Here is a 22,779-nt window from a genome sequence, read left to right on the forward strand (position 1 = left end):
AAAAAAGGAGCTGAAAAGAAATAAATGCCAGTCAACGTCTTTCCCAGAACTAACATTCATGACAAGAAGAGTATATCTGTTAACAAGTAGGAGTTCATCAACAACAAAAACCAAACAACCTGAGTTTTAAAAATGGGCAAAAGACTTAAATAGACATTTCTCCACAGAAGATATTCAGGTGGTCAATAAATTCATGAAAAGATGTTCCACATCACTAATCATTAGGGAAACAAAAATCAAAATTATGATCAGATACCATTGCACAGCCACTAGAATGGCGATTATAAAAATAACTTTTTAATTAATGAGTGTGTGGAGAAATTGAAATCCACCCTGTGCATTATGGTGGGAATGCAAAATGGTGCAGTATTGTGGGAAATGGTCCAGTAATTTCTCAAAAAAATAAAACAATTCCTATATGATCCAGTAATTCTACTTCTGAGTATATACCTAAAAGAAATAAAAGCAGGAACTCAAATATCTGTACACCCATGTTCACAGCAGCAACCCAACTGTCCATTGACAGGTGAATGGATAAACTGTGCCATGTACACAGAAGGAAGTATTAGTCAGCCTTAAAAAGGGGGAAAATTCTAGGCCCTGGCCGGTTGGCTCAGTGGTAGAGCGTCAGCCTGGCGTGCAGGAGTCCCAGGTTCAATCCCCGGCCAAGGCACACAGAAGCGCCCATCTGCTTCTCCACCCCTCCCCCTCTCCTTCCTCTCTGTCTCTCTCTTCCCCTCCCGCAGCCAAGGCTCCATTGGAGCAAAGTTGGCCCGGGCGCTGGGGATGGCTCTATGGCCTCTGCCTCAGGTGCTAGAATGGCTCTGGTTGCGACAGAGTGACGCCCCAGATGGGCAGAGCATCACCCCCTGGAGGGCGTGCCGGATGGATCCCGGTCGGGTGCATGCGGGAGTCTGTCTGACTGCCTCCCCATTTCTAGCTTCAGAAAAATACAAAAAAAAAGGGGGGGGGGAGAAAATTCTGACAAATGCTATAACATGGATGAATCTTGAATGCATTACCCTAAGTGAAATAAGTCAGACACAAAAGGACAAATACTATATGATTCCACTTACAGGAAGTACCTAGGGTGGCCAAGTCCATAGAGACAGAAAATAAAATGGTGGTTTCCAGGGGCTGGAGAACTGTTGGGAGGAGTGCCTGATAATGGGTATAAGGTTCCCTTTGGGGGTGATGGAAAATGTCCTGCAACAAGAGAAGGAATAGTTGACAACATAGTGAATATACTACATGCCATGGAATTATGGCTAAAATGGTCAATTTAAGTATTATATATTAAGTACATTACCACAATAATAAAAAAGAATTTGGGGTTCACTGTATTGTCAAGTTTATAGGTAAATTCATGATAATAATATTATGCTCCAATAAAAATATTTGTTAAAAAAAAAAGAAAGGAAAAATATTTGTTAAAAAAAAAAGAAAGGAGAGAAGGAAGGAAGGCAGGAAAAGAATGAAGGTTGAAGGGAAGCCAAGATCAGAACTGAAGGGAACACAGAGCACCTCCTGTCAGTGTATTTCCAATTTCCCAACACTGTGCCCTCCCAGACATTAAGGAAACCACTGTGTGTTTGGGGCAGTGGATGGGGATGGCCGAGACAGGGGGCTGCAAGTTGAGGACCACTGAATTAAAATTAAACAGGCTTCTTTACTGCGGGACTTTATGGAAACTTTACACCAAGTTAGCTTGCACAGTGGATCTCAAAAAAAAAAAAAAAAAAGACTGGTGGGCAGGGTTGCCCAAATTTCTTTGACTCTAGAACACTTTGTAAGAAATACATCCCACAGGCTAAGAGAATCAAACAGATAAAGACGGACTCTGTGGGGTCACCGCTGAGTCAGCAGGAAAGTGAGAGCCACCACGCTTCATGAAGCTCAATGACTAGGAGCCAACCACGCAACAAATGCCTTGCTAACCTCATAACTTTTTTTCTCTAACCAGTTAAACCTCCCACATGGTATTTAACATGACCAGTCTTCATTAGCCTGAAAGAGCACCTCCACTTTACCTGATGGAATCATAAGGACAAACATTTCACTTTGTATCCCACAGGTGCGACAGGTGATCCAGTAAAGAGCCTCAATTAGACAAGTGTTAATCAGGTGTGTCAAAAGTCAATAAACAGGAAACTGAAAGAGTATTTACGTGGTATTTAGATATATGTGCTACACCAGGGGTCCCCAAACTTTTTACACAGGGGGCCAGTTCACTGTCCCTCAGACCGTTGGAGGGCTGGACTATAAAAACAACTATGAACAAATCCCTATGCACACTGCACAAATCTTATTTTAAAGTAAAAAAACAAAATGGAAGCAAATACAATATTTAAAATAAAGAACAAGTAAATTTAAATGAACAAACTGACCAGTATTTCAATGGGAACTATGCTCCTCTCACTGACCATCAATGAAAGAGGTGCCCCTTCTGGAAGTGCAATGGGGGCCGGATAAATGGACTCAGGGGGCCGCATGTGGCCCGCGGGCCGTAGTTTGGGGACCCCTGTCTACACCTTCAGTCTGTGAGGGGAAGTGTAGGGCTGTCAGAGAAGAACGGAGATACACCACTTATGTAGCATGTTGTGTAGTTCCCTTTCATGGAAATGACTTTCTCCCATGGGATAGTCAGCTGGTAAACCGACACTCAGAGCCACAGCAAAAAGAAGACTTAGAAGAGAGGATGAGAAAAACTATGATCTTAAAGTGATTAATCTTATTTGTACATGTTGGCAGGTAACCTCATTAGTTAATAACTAGCAATGAGGGAACTGGGGCACTCTGTCCTTTGTAAGCCAAATAAGCATGAAACTGACCAGAACACACTAAGAATAAGCTGTGGGGCATTTGTCACAGGCTGTATCTGTAAAATGTTTGCCATCATCCTTCCATACACACCTCAAGGTTAGTAAAGCCAACTCTACCATTTATTTGCCTCATTCAAATTTCTCAATTCCTTAACTGATATCTGTTCTTCTGCAAGATATCAAATACTTAGACACTGTGCCAGACTTCATGTAAAACTGGGGCTCTAAACACCCAGTCTGAGCTACTGCTGATGGGTTCAATAACAGTAGCAGCCATTATTTTGTCAATGTGTCATAAGGTGTCGAGGCATTTGTTTCTCTCAACTTTGTCCACACTCAAATGAAATAGTAAGTTTAAATTTGGCAAAAATGTGCAAGCAGCATTAACCCAAAGGGGCAAAACTCTTGGCATATTCCTTGAGAGCGGTGGCCAAAGGAAAACATTGAAAACACCAGAATTTTACCTGTACCTTTTACGAAGGAGGTGAAATCAGGGGAGAGGTGAGGAACTGAAATTCCTAAAAGTCTTACTTGCCTCCCTTCCCAAGCTGGAGAAAAGGTGGTGAGTAGGAAACCAAAGGGAAATGACCCTCCAATCAGATTAAACCTCAAGGCTCATCTTTCTGTATTTCACAGAGAGAAAGGACAACAGGAAGGAGAATCATCTTCCCCCAGAGATAATGTCTTCAACAACAAACAGGCCTTATCAGAAAGACAAGAAGATGTAGCAGATAGGGCAAGAAGATCATCTTAATCTTATAAGAGTTCCTGAAAATAAAAAATAAAATAAAAGAATGGAGAAAATAACAGAGGAAATCTAAGAGGAAATATTAACTGAGAATTTTCCAGAAACAAAGATACAAGTCTTGAAATCAACATTGCCCTGTAAGTCCCCAGCATGACAAGGATAAATCCACATCTCCACACATGACAGTGAAACTGCAGAATTTCAAGGATAAGATGAACGTCTCAAAAGCTATCACAGAGAGAGGGAAATACCCACAAAAGCCTGACAGACTGACAGAAAGCTCTCTGATAATGTCAGAACATAATAGAGTATTATCTTCAAAATGCTGGAAGAAAATAATTGCCTATCTAGAATTTTAAACCCAATTATAACTAAAATGCAAAAATAAAGCCATAATTAAGACCTTTTCAAACACACAAATGGTAAGATTACCACCCCTTAGCCTCACTAAAAGAATTATTAATGGGTATACTTAAACAAGAAGCACAAACCAAGACCTATGTCAAAGGATATAGGATGCAACAATGAGCATAGAAATTAATCCAATACGAGTTTAAATTTAATTAATCTATGTCCATAAAAATAGCTGACATTTAATGCTTAAAAAGTAAAATCTGAACAATAAGCAATGGTTACAAAACAAAAAGAGAGAGTCTGACTTTTTTTGTTTTTACAGGGACAGAGAGTCAGATAGAGGGATAGATAGGGACAGACAGACAGGAACAGAGAGAGATGAAAACCATCAATCATCAGTTTATCGTTGCGACACCGTAGTTGTTCATTGATTGCTTTCTCTTATGTGCCATGACTGCGGGCTTTCAGCAGACTGAGTAACCCCCTGCTGAAGCCAGTGACCTTGGGTCCAAGCTGGTGAGCTTTTTGCTCAAGCCAGATGAGCCCGCGCTCAAGCTGGCAACCCTGGGGTCTTGAACCTGGGTCCTTCCGCATCCCAGTCCGACGCTCTATCCACTGTGCCACTGCCTGGTCAGGCTGAGAGTTTGACTATTAAAGCATGCTAAGGTCCTTGTCATGGGAGGCAAAATGATGGTAATAATGAAAAACTTTAAATTATATATGGTTAAAATACATGACTCAAAATTAAGGATAATCACTAAAAGGATGAAAATAAAGTTTGTAGCCTGCAAAAACCAGCCAAGAGAGAAAATGGGAACATAGAAAACTTTACCAATTTAACAGGAGACAAAAAAATTAAGAGAACTTAAAAAAAATTGATAAAAACACAAGGTAATAGAATTAAGTGTCAGTACCTCAGAAATCATATGTCTTATAAATGCATTAAACTCGGTTATTTAAAAACATAATTTGTCAGGTTGGCAAAAAGGATCCATTTATACTCAGGTTCAGATGATACACTCACAGTAAAGGTACAAAGACAGGGAGAAAAGATACCTCCACGAAACAGGGAAGGCGGAAGGTGGAGATGGCTAGGGCAGCCATGTGAGACAAAAGAGAAGTCAAGCCAAAACCATCAGGGTAACACAGCAAGTCACCTCCTAACACAGAGACTGGATAAACCTGGAACCCTCTCACAACATTGCCTCAAAACATGCAACACAAAAACTGACAGTATTACCAAGGTAAATTGTACTATTTACACATTCCTCTCAGAAAACACAGCATAAATAAACTGAAGAAAAAAAAAACAGTAAAACAATGATTTGATACAGAAAACTAATAAATAATAGGCCAATATTCATGATGAATTTAGATCCTAAAATTCTCAACAAAATATTAGCAAACCGGATCCAGCAATATATGAAAAAAATCGTACACCACGATCAAGTGGGATTTATTCTGGGGAGGCAAGGCTGGTTAGAATATTCGCAAATCAATCAATGTGATTCATCACATAAACAAAAGAAAGGACAAAAACCACAGGATAATTTCAATAGATGCAGAAAAAGCATTTGATAAAATCCAGCACCCATTCATGATCAAAACTCTCAGCAAAGTGGGAATACAGGGAACATACCTCAACATGATAAAGGCCATCTATGACAAACCCACAGCCAACATCATACTCATTTTAACTCCTGTTAAATTGGCAAAGTTTTCTATGTTCCCATTTTCTCTCTTGGCTGGTTTTTGCAAGCTACAAACTTTATTTCCACCCTTTTAGTGATTATTCTTAATTTTGAGTCATGTATTTTAACCATATATAATTTAAAGTTTTTCATCATTTCTTTTCTTTCTTTCTTTCGTTCTTTTTTTTTTTTTCCCCTGTATTTTTCTGAAGCTGGAAACGGGGAGAGACAGTCAGACAGACTCCCACATGCGCCCGACCGGGATCCACCCAGCACGCCCACCAGGGGGCCGACGCTCTGCCCACCAGGGGGCAATGCTCTGCCCCTCCAGGGCGTCGCTCTGTTGCGACCAGAGCCACTCTAGCGCCTGGGGCAGAGGCCGAGGAGCCATCCCCAGTGCCCGGGCCATCTTTGCTCCAGTGGAGCCTCAGCTGCGGGAGGGGAAGAGACAGAGAGGAAGGAGAGGGGGAGGGGTGGAGAAGCAGATGGGCTCTTCTCCTGTGTGCCCTGGCCAGGAATTGAACCCGGGACTTCTGCACGCCAGGCCAACGCTCTACCACTGAGCCCAACCGGCCAGGGCCAAGTTTTTCATCATTTCTATCATTTTGCCTCCCATGACAAGAACCTTAGCATGCTTTAATAGTCAAACTCTCTCTTTTTGTTTTGTAACCATTGCCTATTGTTCAGATTTTACTTTTTAAAAGCATTCCCCTTAAGATCAGGAACAAGGCAGGGGTGCCCCCTTTCACCATTCTTATTCAACATAGTCCTGGAAGTCCTAGCCACAGCAATCAGACAAGAAGAAGAAATAAAAGTCATCCAAATTGGAAAAGAAGAAGTAAAACTATCATTATTTGCAGATGATATGCTATTGTATATAGAAAACCCTAAAGTCTCAGTCAAAAAACTACTGGACCTGATAAATGAATTCAGCAAGGTGGCAGGATATAAAATTAATACTCAGAAATCAAGAGGCATTTTTATACACCAACAATGAATTGTCAGAAAGAGAAATTAAGGAAACATTCCCCTTCACTATTGCAACCAAAAAATAAAGTACCTAGGAATAAATTTAACCAAGGAGATTAAAGACTTATACTTGGAAAATTATAAAACATTGATAAAAGAAATCAAGGAAGATAAAAATAAGTGGAAGCATATACCGTGCTCATAGTTAGAAAGAATAAACATTATTAAAATGTCTATATTATAAAAGCAATTTATAAATTCAATGCAATATTAATTAAAACACCAATGACATACGTCAAAGATATAGAACACATATTCCAAAAATTTATATGGAACCAAAAGAGAACACAAATAGCCTCAGCAACCTTGAAAAGGAAGAATAAAGTGGGAGGTATCACACTTCCTGATATCAAGTTATACTACAAGGCCATTGTACTTAAAACAGCTTGGAACTGGCATAAGAACAAGCATATAGATCAATGGAACAGAACAGAGAACCCAGAAATAAACCCACACCTTTATGGACAACTGATATTTGACAAAGGAGGTAAGAGCATACAATGGAGTAAAGACAGCCTCTTCAACAAATGGTTTGGGAAAATTGGACAGCTACCTGCAAAAAAATGAAACTAGATCACCAGCTTACAGCATTCACAAAAATAAACTCAAAATGGATAAAAGACTTAAATGTAAGCCATGAAACCATAAGCATCTTAGAAGAAAACACAGGCAGTAAGCTCTCCGACATCTCTCACAGCAATATATTTGCTGATTTATCCCCACGGGCAAGTGAAATAAAAGACAGGATAAACAAATGGGACTATATCAAACTAAAAAAATTTTGCACAGCAAAGTCAATAAGAACAGAATAAAAAGACAAACTACACAATGGGATAACATATCCAACAATACGTCTGATAAGGGGTTAATAACCAAAATTTATAAAGAACCTGTAAAACTCAACACCAGGAAGATAAACAATCCAATCAAAAAATGGGGAAAAGAAATGAATAGACACTTCTCCAAAGAGGACATTCAGATGGCCAATAGGCATATGAAAAAATGCTCAACATCACTAATCATTAGAGAAATGCAAATTAAAACCACAATGAGATATCACCTCTCACCAGTCAGAATAGCGCTCATTAACAAAACAACACATATTAAGTGCTGATGAGGATGTGAAGAAAAGGGAACCCTCCTGCACTGCTGGTGGGAATGCAGACTGGTGCAGCCACTGTGGAAAACAGTATAGAGATTCCTCAAAAAATTAAAAATCGAACTGCCTTTTGATCCAGCTATCCCACTTTTAGGAATATACCCCAAGAACACCATAGCACTGTTTCAAAAGGAGAAATGTACCCCCATGTTTATGGCAGCATTGTTCACAATAGCAAAGATCTGGAAACAGCCCAAGTGTTCCTCAGTGGATGAGTGGATTAAAAAGCTGTGTTACATACATACAATGGAATACTATGGGGCCATGGAAAAGAAGTAAATCTTACCTTTTGCGACAACATGGATGGACTTGGAAACTATTATGTTAAGTGAAATAAGCCAGGCAGAGAAAGAAAAATATTATATGACCTCACTCATTTGAGGAATCCAAGGAACAATGTGAACTGAGGAACGGAATTGAGACAGAAGAGAGATCAAAGGGAAAAGAGGACAGAGGCGAAGGGGAAGATAGGACTGGATAAACCTGAAGGGAAGGGAGGAGGGCGCTATGGAGAGGGAGGCAAAGGAGATGTTGAGGGGAATACGGGGGAGGGTGATGCATTCAGGGCAACACTAGAATCTATGTAAACACAATAAATTAAAATCAATAAAACTAATAAACTTCATTTAATAAATATGGAGAGAAATAAAGAATAAATATTCTTTTTAACTGCACACATGCCATTTAGAGGAATAAAAACCAATCTAAAAACTCATAATGAGGAAAAAAAAGGGGTTCTGAAACTTTTAAATATATACATGAAATAATTTATGGATGAAGGAGAAAATCACAATAGATATTTTAACCTCAGTAACAATGAAATAACAATTTATCAAAACTGTGGAATGCAACTAAATGTATAGATCCAAAAAGAAACATTTATAATAAATCAAGCATGTAATACAAGAAGAAAGAAAAAAGACAATAAAGTAAAATTAAAAAGGCAAGAAAGGGCCCTGGCCGGTTGGCTCAGCAGTAGAGCATCGGCCTGGCGTGCGGGGGACCCGGGTTCGATTCCCGGCCAGGGCACATAGGAAAAGCGCCCATTTGCTTCTCCAACCCCCCTCCTTCCTCTCTGTCTCTCTCTTCCCCTCCCGCAGCCAAGGCTCCATTGGAGCAAAGATGGCCCGGGCGCTGGGATGGCTCCTTGGCCTCTGCCCCAGGCGCTAGAGTGGCTCTGGTCGCAGCAGAGCGACGCCCCCTGGTGGGCAGAGCATCGCCCCTGGTGGGCGTGCCGGGTGGATCCCGGTCCGGCGCATGCGGGAGTCTGTCTGACTGTCTCTCCCCGTTTCCAGGTTCAGAAAAAAAAAATTAAATAAATAAATAAATAAATAAATAAATAAATAAATAAATAAATAAATAAATAAAAAGGCAAGAAAGTGAGGAAATAAGGAGGTGAATAACAAAAAAAATAGAGAATAAAATAATCTACATACTCAAAAACTGTTCATTAGAAAAATTAATATAACTAAAGTCCTAGTAAAATTTAACACAAAAAAGAGAAAAGGAGTAGTACAAATAAATCATATTAAAAATGAAAGGGGTCCGCAACCACAGAGAAATAAAGCAATTAATCATAATTAATCATTAACAACTTTATGCCAATAAATTCCAAAACACAGAGAAATTACTTTTTTTAAATTTTTTATTGAATTTATCAGGGTGACATTGGTTAATAAAATTACATAGGTTTCAGGTGCACAATTCTATAATACATCATCTGTATATTGCATTGTGTATTCACCACCCCAAGTAAGTCTCCCTCCATCACCATCTAGAGCCCTCTCACCAGCTCCACCGCCCCCACCCTCTTTTCTCTCCTGCAATTCCCACACTGTTGTCTGTCTGTAAGGTTTTTTTTCTTTGCTTAATCCCTTTACTTTTTTCATCCAGCCCCCCAAATCCATTCCCTTTTTTAAGAATCTCAAATAACAAAGTTTACTGAAGAGGAGCTAGAACCTAAAAAAACAAACTGGAGTCTATAATCAAAATTCTACCTCCTCCTACCCTAAAAGATAACACAAAAAGATATAGTGTAAACTTGACTAAATGTTTTTAAAAAATTCTTTTTTATAACCTGTTTTAAAAAAACAGAAAAAAAATTCTTCAGAGAGGGATAACAAAAGAAAGAAAATTACAAAAAATACCTTTAGAACATAATGGAAAGTTTCCAAATAATACATCAAATTTTTATTAATATATCTATAGTAGTAAATTAAAGAAGGAAAAGAATACATGATTATCTCAAAAGATACAACCTTCCCCAGAAAAATCAATAAAATTCAGCACTAACTCATAATAAAGGGAACTTTCTTAATTTCACAAAGGTTATTCATCAAACACCTACCATAAACATCATACTTAATAGTGAAACCTAACAGAATTCCCATTAAGATCAAGATCAAGACAAGGATGTCCATTATCATTGTTTTTATTAAACATTGTACTAGAGGTCCTAACCAAAGCAATAAGACCAGAAAATATGAGAGATAGAATTAGAAGAGAGGAAACTAAACTATTCCTATTTACAAAGAATAGTGTATTAAATTATTTTACCTTAATGCTATAGAAGTTTATCTTAATCTCAGATGTTTACACTGTAAAAATGTATTTTCATGTAGGCTAAGTCCATTGCTGACCCAGGATACTGTTGAAAGCCAGGTATCCTTCAAATGTTTAGTAATCATTTTATGATATTTTGCTATTAGGACATATTCATATATGTGCTTACACAAGCACATCAAAGAGAAAATGAAGCACCTGTAATTAAATCTCTCAGATTCATCACTTCAACTCCCATTTCACAGGCCAGAAAAAGTAATAGGATCATGCCTAATTTCAAAAATTAGGAAGACACAAATAACCAAAATATCTAATACAATTGTATTAGTAAAACACTCAAGAGAATCTACATAAAAAATAAAAGAGCCACCCTGGTCGGTTGGCTCAGCGGTAGAGCGTCAGCCTGGCGTGCAGGAGTCCCGGGTTCGATTCCCTGCCAGGGCACACAGGAGAAGCGCCCATCTGCTTCTCCACCCCTCCCTCTCTCCTTCCTCTCTGTCTCTCTCTTCCCCTCCCGCAGCCGAGGCTCCATTGGAGCAAAGATGGCCCGGGCGCTGGGGATGGCTCTGTGGCCTCTGCCTCAGGCGCTAGAATGGCTCTGGATGCAACAGGGCGAAGCCCCAGAGGGGCAGAACATCACCCCCTGGTGGGCATGCCAGGTGGATCCCGGTCAGGCGCATGCGGGAGTTGTCTGTCTCCCCGTTTCCAGCTTCGGAAAAATTTTAAAAAATTAAAAAAAATAAAATAAAAAAATAAAAGAGCCAATAACAGAATAAACCAAATTTACTTGACCAGTGGTTGTGCAGTAGATAAGATCATCGACCTGGCATACTGAGGTCTCAGGTTCAAAACCCCAAGGTTGTCGGCTTAAGCATGGGATCATCAACATTATCCCATGGTCGCTGTCTTCAGCCCAAGGTCGCCCAAGGTCACTAGCTCTGCTTGAGCCCTCCAGTCAAAGCACATATGAGAAGCAATCAATGAACAACTAAAGTGATGTAACTAAAAGTTGATGCTTCTCATCTCTTTCCCTTCCTGTTCTCTGTCTCTCTTTCACTGGAAAAAACCCCAACAAATTCAACAAACTTTTGTGGTATTATTAACCTTTTCAGTAGTACAAACGTTCATGTACATCCTTGTGTCTCCTGACCATCCAGTGTACGATCATACAAAAATTTTTATTTTAAAAATGTGTAAGGCAACAGTACAAAAAGGCAAATGTATGTTCTTGTTCCCATAAATTGGTTATCAAACAAACATGATTTTAATTTTAAAAAAACTGGAACTGGAACTAATTTCATTTTTTGAAAAAAGAAAATCACTCCCGGGGTCAGCGAGCATGAAAAAAACCCACTACTCAAAGTGTTAATAAAAATGCATAACTTCAATCTAATTATAAAAAATGTCACACAAATCCAAACTGAGGAACATTCTACAAAATAATTGCCCTGGATTCTTCCAAAATGTCAAGTTCATAAAATACAGAGAAAGACTGAGGAACTAGTATAGATTAAAGGTAAATAAGACTTGCAATCAAGTGCAATATGGGATTTTGGTTGAAGTCCAGAACCAGAAAAATGACATTAAGCAGGAGAAATGGCAAAATTCAAATAAGAAACCTAAAACGAATTAAGAGTGCCATGTCAATGTTACTATCCTGATCTCAATAATAAAATCATTAATGTTTGTATCTTACATAACCACATAAAGGGGAAGCTGGATGAAAGCCACAGAGGAACTCTATGCAATATTTGCAACTTCTCTGTAAGTCTAGAATTATTTCAAAATAAAGGTTTTAAGGTCAGCAGCAAAAATCTCATTTATAAAAGCATCAAAACTGTAACAAAGATATCAAGGACTAACTAACATTATTAAAGAACATTCAATAAATGTAACAATATAATAAACAGCAAATATAACAAAAGAGACGTGAACTATGTATAGATATACCATGTTCACTGATGGAAAGATGCAATCACATGAATATGATGCCATTCCTTACCATAGCTGAAAGATACGAAAAAATGGCTTAAAAGAACAAGGTGGGGACACATACCAACCAGAGGAAGACATACTGTATTATAAAGACAGAGCAATTAAAGGACTGTGGTATTTGGGTAGAAACAAACAAAACTGTGACAAAACAGGAAAGAAATCCCAGAAATAGACACACAAATTTTTGAACTAAGCTTGACAAATGAATTTAAAATACGTATGTAGAAAAGGCCAAAAATAGCTAAATACATTATAAAGAAAAACAAGGTGGGAAAACTCACTCAATATATCATGACTTATTATAAGAGAATACTAGTTAAGTCAATGAGATATTTGTGTAATATAAATAAATTAAGATTAAAGTATGGACAGGATTGTGCCTCCCACCAAAAAAAAAAACCCCTAACCGCAGTGTGACTATATTTAGGAGATAATTAAGATTAAATATACCATAAGGGTAGGGTCCTAATCTAATAGGACTGATTGACATAAGAGGAAGTAAGAGAGACCTCATTCTCTCTCTCTGCCACATGAGAATGCAGCCAGAAAGCTACCATCAGCAAGCCAGGAAGAGAGATCTCAGAATTATTTACAATAGCCAAGACATGGGAGCAACCTAACTGTCTATCACTGGACAAATGGATAAAGATGTGGTACAGATAACACAATGGAATGTTACTCAACCACACACACACACACACAAAAGATGAAATATTGCCATTTGTGACAACATGGATGGACCTGGACTGTATTATGCTAAATGAAATAAGTCAGATGGAAAAGGACAAAAATTATATGATTTCACTCCTATGTGAAATATAAAATAAAAAAGTAACAAATGAATGAACCCAACAAAAACAAAAACAAGCTGAGAGATACAGACAACAGACGGGGGGGGGGGGGGGGGGGGGAGGCTGGTACCAGAGGGGAAAGGGGATTGGGGGAGGGTGAACTGGGTAAAGGGGGTCAAATGCATGGTGACAGGCAGAAACTAGACTTTTGGTAGTGAACACCCATTAGAACATACAGATACTGAAGTATAACATTTTATACCTGGAATGTATAGGATGTTATTAACCAATGTTACCTCAATAAATTTAACTTTTTAAAAAATCTGCAGAAGGTCAGCCACAAAGCTTGAAGGCAGCACATCTTCAGGCCAAGGGCAAAGGGGGAGTCTGCAATTGGGAGGGCTGAGAGGAGCCCTCAGGCATGCAAGGGGCTTTCCTGGGAGCAGCGAGGGGAAGCAGAGACAGACCACGGGGAGCAGGAAGAGAAAGGTCAACTGTCCCAGTAGAGCCCAAGCTCTACCTCAATCAGGCATCCCTGATTTGACTTCCCCGTGCAATTGGACACTCCTGCTTATCAACAGGGCTAACAACCTCTTCGAGACTACTCTTGAGGCAGCTATGAGGATTCTACTTATCAGTGCCCACATTAACTGCCACCAGAGGAAAGACACAACTGACACACAAGTTAGTTGCAAGAATCACACAGGCAGTTTATTACTCACAAATCCTTTTGGCATGCCTGTGTACAGCTTAAGGGGGCCCCGTTGGCATGCTCCTCTCAGCTGTCTTTGGTCAGAGCAGCATGGTGACAGTCCACTTCAACGTTGGAGTCTGGGCGACTACAGCAGGGGGCCCTCAGCTTTAGTACCTTTTCTGGCCAAGGCCTTCTAACAGGTGTCAATCTACAAGATTATCACCTCAAACCACCTTTTTTGGAAATTCCTTGCAGGGAACCCTTTTTATGTTCATTTACTGAAATGTTACATCAAGCCACTTTTAAGATGTTCCTAGGGGAGCCTCCTGTCTATGTCAACTCAGAGTTATGACATCAAGCCACTTCTTATCTATATGTAACTTCACACACACACTAACTGGGCCCTGTGTGAAAGGCAGTCTGTTTATTATATCTGTACACACTATATTAATTCCTATCCAGACAGCATATTTTTTTTTGTATTTTTCTGAAGTTGGAAACGGGGAGGCAGTCAGATAGACTCCCGCATGCGTCTGACCGGGATCACCCAGCATGCCCACCAGGGGGTGATACTCTGCCCATCTGGGGCTCCGCTCTGTTGCAACCAGAGCCATTCCAGCACCTGAGGCAGAGGCCACAGAGCCATCCTCAGCGCCTGGGGCCAACTTTGCTCCAATGGAGCCTTGGCTGCGGGAAGGGAAGAGAGAGACAGAGAGGAAGGAGAGAGGGGTGGGTGGAGAAGCAGATGGGTGCTTCTCCTGTGTGCCCTGGCTGGGAATCAAACCCGCAGACAGCATAATTTTATTTAATTTTTTTTTTCTGTATTTTTCTGAAGCCGGAAACGGGGAGAGACAGTCAGACAGACTCCCGCATGCACCCGACCGGGATCCACCCAGCACGCCCACCAGGGGGCGACGCTCTGCCCACCAAGGGGAGATGCTGTGACCCTCTGGGGCGTCGCTCTGTTGCGACCAGAGCCACTCTAGCGCCTGGGGCAGAGGCCGAGGAGCCATCCCCAGCACCCGGGGCCATCTTTGCTCCAGTGGAGCCTCGGCTGCGGGAGGGGAAGAGAGAGACAGAGAGGAAGGAGAGGGGGAGGGGTGGAGAAGCAGATGGGCGCTTCTCCTGTGTGCCCTGGCCGGGAATCGAACCTGGGACTTCTGCACACCAGGCCAACGCTCTACCACTGAGCCAACCGGCCAGGGCCTATTTAATTTTCTTAATTGCTTTTAATATTATATCCTAATTGTTTTTCTATATCTTCCATGTTTTTCTATATTTCTATATATTTAATTACTATAACCTTATATTCCTGCAACATTAATGGAAAACCATGGGAGGTTATGAGCCTGGGGTGGCAGAAATAAAGCTATGAGTTACTGATTGTTGACAGTTATATTCAGGGGTATGGAATGTGGTAGTTCAAGGTTTCTTTGGTAGGTTCATCTCATCACTGTCCCAGGAAGCTGGGGAGAGTGACTGATAAGGGCCAAGCATGGTTCTTTGACACTGGAACCAGGATGCAAGATCAGGATACAATGCTGGCAGAAAATCAAGTGGAAATTTGATCAGAAGCTCAGTCAAATAGACAAGCATCCTGGGAAAGCAGAGGGTTCCTCTGGGACACCCATGCCTGGCTTGCAGCCCAAGGCCAACTCTATGCCCAGGAGAAAGGTGTGGAGCTCGAAACTGTCCAGGGTTGGGCTGAGCTGGCTGACTCTGCAGCTGTCTAATGCCTGACTGAGGAAGGAGGGCTGCTCGCCCTTGTCCCTGATAAAAGGGTAAAGACTGTCATCCATGAGAGAAAGTCTGGCCAGGTATATGGAATCTCATAAAATCAGACATGAATAGTGGTCCTTGTTTATTCAAAGTACCTACTTAGAAACCTGACAAAAGAAAGGGTGCCCAGTGTCCAGTAAAACCTTTGCAAACAAAGCACCATCCTTGTCAATTTAATGACATTACAGCTTAGTGAAATACCTTTACCCTCTGAGTTGCGTTTCCATGAGCTAAATGTCAGTGGACCTCACATTGAGATCCTTGCTGCTCAGATCAGTTTAATTATTTTTTAACTTACCTAACCAAGGACCTATATAAAATGAACTGACTTGAAAACAAAAGTATATGATTGTCTAACCACTATGTTGCACACCTGAAATTAACACAAAATAACATTGAATGTAAACTGTAATTGAAAAAAAAATTTTCTTTTAATTATAAAAAAAGAAAAGAGATCCTGACCTGTGGTGGCACAGTGGACAGAATGCTGACCCAGAACACTGAGGTTTCAGGTTTGAAACGCGGAGGTCACCAGCTTGAGCACGGGATCACAGGTTGAGTGCAAGGACGTTGACTTGAGTGTGGGATCAATGTGATCCCAAGGTTTCTAGCTTGAGCCTAAAAGTCACTGGCATGAGCAAGGGGTCACTGCCTCAGCTTGAGTCCCTACCCCATCAAGGCACATATGAGAAAGTAATAAATGAACAACTTAAAGTGATGCAACTATGAGTTGATGCTTCTCATCTCTCTCCTTTCCTGTCTCCCTTCCTGTCAGAAAGAAAAGAAAAGAAAAGAAACATAAAGGAAAGGAGAGAGGGAGGGAAGGAGGGAGGGAGGGAGGAAAGAAGGGAGGGAGGGAGGGAGGGAGGGGAAGAAAATGAAATAAGGTACAAAACAGGTCTGAACAGATATACAGCTATTAGTTAAATGGAAGATATATATTTTTACCATGCTGTACATGACATCCCCAAGATTTACTTACCTTGTAACTGGAAGTTTGTGCCTTTTGACCCCCTTCATCCATTTCACCCACCCTGACCCTTCACCTCTGCAACCACTGATCTGTCCCCTGTCCATGAGAATTCAGTTTTGTTTCATTAGATTCCACATATAAGTGAGATCAACAGTATTTGTCTTTCTCGGACTTATTTCACCAAAAGGAAGGTATCAAATGTTCTCCCTTTGAAACAATCTGCATATTACATGTACCTGTTAAAGAACCACCACCATAACAGATGACATACACAAGACTATATAACAACTGAAGTATTTTATCACTTGTAAGGAGAGCAGAATCAACGTGCATGTTCCAAAAGTGAGTCTCCGTAAAAACACTGTCCACAGTAGCCCTTCCCCACCCCCAGCACTCACTGGAATATGACCCTTCCCCAGATCTCTATCTTCACTCAAGTCTCCTCCTCCCTCTCAAAAACAAGGGCAGAAACAGTAAATGCAAGAGATGCAAAGATGGGAGGTGATGCTCACATTCACAAAAGGTGATTATTTTTTCAAGTTTGTCATGCTAATATAGAGTGAAAAATAACCACAGTGTCTGGTTATAGCAGGTTTGAAAAAGGTTTTCTATTACTAGAAGCTATATTTATCCCACAAGAAGTCAGAAACCTAAACAAAACAAGTGAAACAGAAACAAGATAACAAAAAATTAGATGCAGTATTTACCAGGTATATTTCTATCTTGTGCACACACACATACACACACACACACACACACACACACACACACACACACACACTCAGACCCACACATATGGCTGGTTCAGATATTGCCAAAAATGTGGATTACAAAATCTGAAGGCACCCACTGCATTTAGAAATGACCCAAAGAGATTCCCTTCTGGTCCCTTCCACAAGTGAAAACCCGACTGCCACTCCTTACTAAAGAGCTGTCACTTCGCCATATTGCCTGTCAGCCTCCCCACAACTCCCACACTGCAGGAACTGTCTGTGCAGAGTGCTGAGGAGTTGACTTTTTTTTTTCAGACTGGGTTATTCATTTTAACTGTGAGATGTTAATTCCCTGATTTCATCTTTGCACAGTGCCCACAGAGTAACAAAATTTCCTCCTGTTTGGTAGCACAAGACACATAAATAACCCAATTAAAAATGGGGGAAAGACTTGAGTAGACATTTTCCCAAAGAACACATGCAAATGGCCAACGGGTACATGAAAATACACTCAACAGCACTAACCGTCAGGGAAATGCAAATAAATCCACAGTGAGATATCACTGCACATCTGTTAGGATGTCTACTATCAAAAAGACAAGAGATAACATGCTGGAGAGGATGTGGAGAATAGGGAACGTTTGTACACTGTCGATGGGAATGTAAACCAGTGCAGCCAGTGTGGAAAACGGGATAGAACTTGCTCAAGAAATTAAAAATAGAACTACCATATGATCCGGCAACCCCACTTCTGGGTATATAATGCAAAGAAAATAAAATTATTATCTGAAAAAGATTTCTATACCACTCCCTCTCCGTGTGTTCAATGCAGCATTAGTCGTAACAGCCAAGATACAGAAACAACCTAAGAGTCTGAGGATGGATGAACAGAACAAGAAAATGTTGTATGCATCTACAATGGAATATTACTCGGCCTTAAAAAAGAAGGAAACCTTGCCAATTGCTACAACATGGATGAACCCGAGAGTCATCACGCTAAGTGAAATGAGATGTACAGATACAAGTACTTCATGGTATTACTTATATGTAGAATTTCTTTAAAGTCAAACTCATAGAAACAGAAAAGAGAAGTGGTTGCAGGGAGCTGGCGTTGGGAAAATACGGAGAGGTTCTGATGATCTCAGGTGGAACATGGGACCACCCTTGACAACACCGTGTTGCGTAACTGTTTGCTGAGAGTAGAACTCTAATGTCCTCACGCGCGCATACACAAATATAAGTGGGGGGGGGGGGGGAATAAAGACAGTGTTAGACCAAGTTTGATGAAATTTGGTCTGTCACCGTTTTATTTTCCTTAATATAAAAAGACCGCAAGCTGCAGTACAAGGTCCAAGAAAGTACTCGGCGGTCAAGAGCGCACCGGCAGGGCCACCGCTGGCCCCATCCCCGCCCGAGTCCCCGCGTCCGCACCTCCTGGAGGTACCCTAGCACCCCCCAGCCACTCTTGCCCCGTGCACGCCGCGCCCACCTCGCCCGCCCCCGAGCCCCCCCTGACCCGCGCATTCCGATCTCCGGCCCCGCGCGTCCCCCTGTCCCGCGCGTCCTCACCCCCTGACACCCCCGAGCCCTCGCGCCCGCACCTACCTTCTTTGGCCCGGGAGCTCGCCCTCCTACCCGGCTCCCGCGCGCCTGCACCTCCTGGCCCTCACCGTGCGCCGGCGCTCCTGGGGTCCAGGCCGGCCGCGGCCGCCGTGAGCTCAGAGCCGTTAGCGGCCAGCAGACCCCGGCCGAGGGCAGGTCCTGGCAGCCACGGGGTCCGGGCGGAGCGCCGCGAACACCTCCGCACAGCACTTCCCGGTGGGAGGGGTGGCGCGGCGATGCGCACACTAAATCTGATAAGTGACGAGGCAGGCGGCACGGCCAGAGTGGGAGTGGGGGTGGGGGTGGGGGTGAGGGCGGGGGCTGTGCAGGCGACACGCAATGCCCTGCGACTGTCGGGTGGGTGGGGAAACGCCCGGGATTCCCTGCACCGATCCGTGTCAGGCTCGGAGCAGCAGCGGGACGGGCTCTCAGCGCTAGGGAAGGCGACAGGAACCGTCTGCAGTGTTCTGCCTCCGTGGCCTCAAGAGGAAGAGCATCTTTCCCTGAGCAGCAGACATTCACGGTGGTGGAATTTGCTCATATCCCCTTAGACCGATTCTTTGAGCTTGCCTTCTGCCCTCCCAGGGGACAGTTTCAGAGTTAACTTTCAAACACTCTGTACTCTGAAAGCGACTGGTCTTCTGCTCCCCAAACCCCAGATGGCTCTAGAAAGAACACCCTCCCCCACTTTCAGAAAAGAGGTACTTTTCCCATAACTAACGGTTTGGTTATGAACGGTGAGTCAAGGTCAGATTAGGAAATGTGGAGTCATGGGGGCCGTTTAGCCCTAGGATCCGAATAAAGGGCACACTATACCAACTCCCATTTCACAGATGCGGAAATTGAGGCATAGAGATGTTAAGAGGCATGATGAATAGTGAGATCGATGAGATGATGTCAGTGGGACCCCAGCTTTCCCTGGTAGGAAAAACATACATATATTTATGGATTAAAATATATGTTTGTTTGTTTTTTAAGAGTTGGGAACATATCGTTGATCATCTAATTCAGTGGATGTCAACCCTGGCTGCACAGTAAAATCACCTGGAAATTTTTGAAAATCCCCAGTGGTCAGGCCTTACCCCAGGCCAGATGAATCAGGCTTCTTTTCCCTTATCTCATATCTCCAACAGCTTCAAACAATGCCAAGCATCATTTCTCCTAGTTGGTATATGACCTTTTGTGGGCAAAGATGAAGTGAGCTAATATGGGGGAGGGGGAAGAAGATTTAGGGAGATGGGGTGCCAAAGCTTAAAAGATGCAAAATTGGGTTGCTCCTCAGCCACAGCCCCAACCCAGCTGTGGCTCCTCTACCTAAGGAACTGACTGACAGCTCGCACAGGTTCAGGCATGGGCACTGGGAAGGTATTCTGAAGTCCCAGGAAGCTGGCCCCTTTAAATGTTCATGACCCGTGAGAAAACTATGCAAACAACAGTATGGAAATTACAAGAAGGAAAGGGGATGGGGGAGGTAGAGGAGGGTAGAGGGCATAAATGGTGATGGAAGGAGACTTGACTGGGATGGTGAACACACAACACAATATACAGATGATGTGTTATAGAATTGTAACCTGAAACCTACATAGATTTTATTAACTAATGTCACCCCAATACATTCAATTAAAAATTTAAAAATAAAGAAATGATGGCACTCTCTTTTTCAAAAAGAATTGGAGAAATACAAGAACATTGATGAAGATGTGCTTCTTGGCAAACCCTCAGAAAAGAAACTGAAACACTTGGGAGATGTTCCTGATGACCTGGATCCTAAGATTGCCCTGCCACCAGCTGGGTTCCCACAGAAAGACCAGGTGCAGAAAGCAGCCACCTGCCCATTTGGCCACAAGCACCCCTCAAGTACCCTGAAGTACCTGGAGAAGGAGGCTTCAGAACAGAAAGACAGGGAAGACTTTGTACCCTTCACTGGAGAAAAGGAAGGGAGAGTCTTTATTCCCAAGACTAGCCCATAGAATCTCGATAAGAAGGAAAACTGACCCTTTATCCAGAACTGGGAGAAGTTTTGGCCAGCGCCCCTGACATTGAACTCAATGGTCGAGCAGCTGTCTTTGGAGTACACAAGTTGCTCAATTTTCCAAAGTTTGATGAAGAAACATCTCACACTAAAGATGGCACAGGGCCTATGAGGAATGTGGTCAAAGGTGAAAAGGCAAAGACTCTATCTTTGAGGAAGCACCCAACTCCTTAGATGTGAGAGTGAGTCTGCAGCACATGAGAGCAGATGGAGTCTGAAGGATGCCAGTCTCCAAGAAGCCAATCTCCACGACGTTATGAACACTACAATTCCAACCCTAAAGGAACCTGCGAAACACTAAGTGTCCCTAAAGGAACACTCATGTACAGAGGTTCAGCCTGGCTGCCACTCGCAGCAGTGACCCTGTGGCAATTGTTTTTGCAGATATGCTGAACGTAAACAGGACCTTGAAAAGTCTAAATATGGAATTTGGGTTTATAACTGGAACTGGGATCCTGGTCCTGGTAGAGGCACTAAGAGAAAATGACACTGTGACAGAAATCCAGGTCGCTGTCCAGGGCCAGCAGCTGGGGAGAGCCATAGAGATGGAGATAAGCTGGATGCCTGAGGAGAATTCAAGGATCCTCGAATTTGGATATCAGTTTACCAAGCCAGGGCCACGAACAAGGCTGGCATCTGCCATCGCCAAGAATGATGACCTGGCTTGGGAAAAGCAAGTTGAAGGAGGACCAGCAGAAAATTTCTACAAGAGACAAAATGTCACTACAGTGGCCATATAAAAACAAAAGCTCTTCTCCTTCCTTAGCAGGACTGTTTTATCAAAGGTTGTTCATTTTTGTTAACTTCACAATTAATAATTTAGTTGCTATTCTTTTTTTAGCATTCCTTATTTATTTTGGATTTCAAAAACATATACAATTGTTTCATTTGCTCATGGGCACCTCTGCCAACTTGCACCAATGGACGCATACAGACCTTAGTGGGTGACAAAATCAAAAATTAACTGCTTTCAAAGAAAAATTAGAAAGATACAGACTGGGTTGAGCATTTCAGCGTGAGGAAGAGTCCTCAGGACTAGCAGAGGGTGCTGTGGGTTAGAGGGAGGACGCTGGGAAGAAGCTGGGAAGAACACAGTCGGGGAGGGGATCGGGAGCCCAGGCGGTTACAGCACCCCAGCCCTCTGCATTGGCTTTTATGCGGCACTTCTGGTGTAACCAAATGGGCCTGGTGCTCAGGGCTGGGCACTGTTAGCCAGCGCGTCCAGGCGGGATGCAGCCTCGTAGCCATTAGGCTGGGCTGGCACCAGCCCAGAAGGTGGACAAGGTAAGCCTGTTCTCCCTCCACACCCCTCCCCTCACCCTCCCCACCTACCTTCCCCATTACCTCTGATGTCACACCTCTGCCAGCCACAGACATCTTAGCTCAGATGGCTCGCTGGACTAGCTTTGGGCATTCCAATAGACTAGATCACAGGGCAGCAGTTTTTAAATCAAGGGGAAGGGAGCAAAGAAGGTGCTGGACCCAGAGAAAGGTGCCTGGGAATGACAGAGCTGAGACGTGGAGGGCTGTGGCCCAGCAGGGCCTCTGCACAGGGATGGTCCAGCTCACACAGGAATGATGAAAAAGTCACCAGAAAGTGAGGAGGGAACCTTCCAGGCAGAGGGGAGGCCTGAGACAGGAACTTGCCAGCCCACAGCTCAGAGTAATCATGTGGAAAATGAGCTTATAGAACAGAGCAAACCAGACAGGTCAGTGTGCACAAATCACATGGCCATGGGCACACCTGTCACATAAATGAAAGCCCATTTCCTGGCCCAGAGCCCTGTCTGTGACTCTGACCAGGAGAGACTTGGGGCATGGGGACGCAGGGGTCA

General features: G+C 42.5%; 1 pseudogene; it reads left to right on the plus strand.

Annotated features, from left to right (window-relative positions):
- The first annotated feature begins 20,576 nt into the window (after positions 1-20,576).
- LOC136391822 (tropomodulin-2-like) lies at positions 20,577-21,684 on the plus strand (annotated as a pseudogene).
- Positions 21,685-22,779: the final 1,095 nt, after the last annotated feature.

This window comes from Saccopteryx leptura, chromosome 2 (assembly GCF_036850995.1).
Source record: "Saccopteryx leptura isolate mSacLep1 chromosome 2, mSacLep1_pri_phased_curated, whole genome shotgun sequence".
Taxonomy (NCBI): domain Eukaryota; kingdom Metazoa; phylum Chordata; class Mammalia; order Chiroptera; family Emballonuridae; genus Saccopteryx; species Saccopteryx leptura.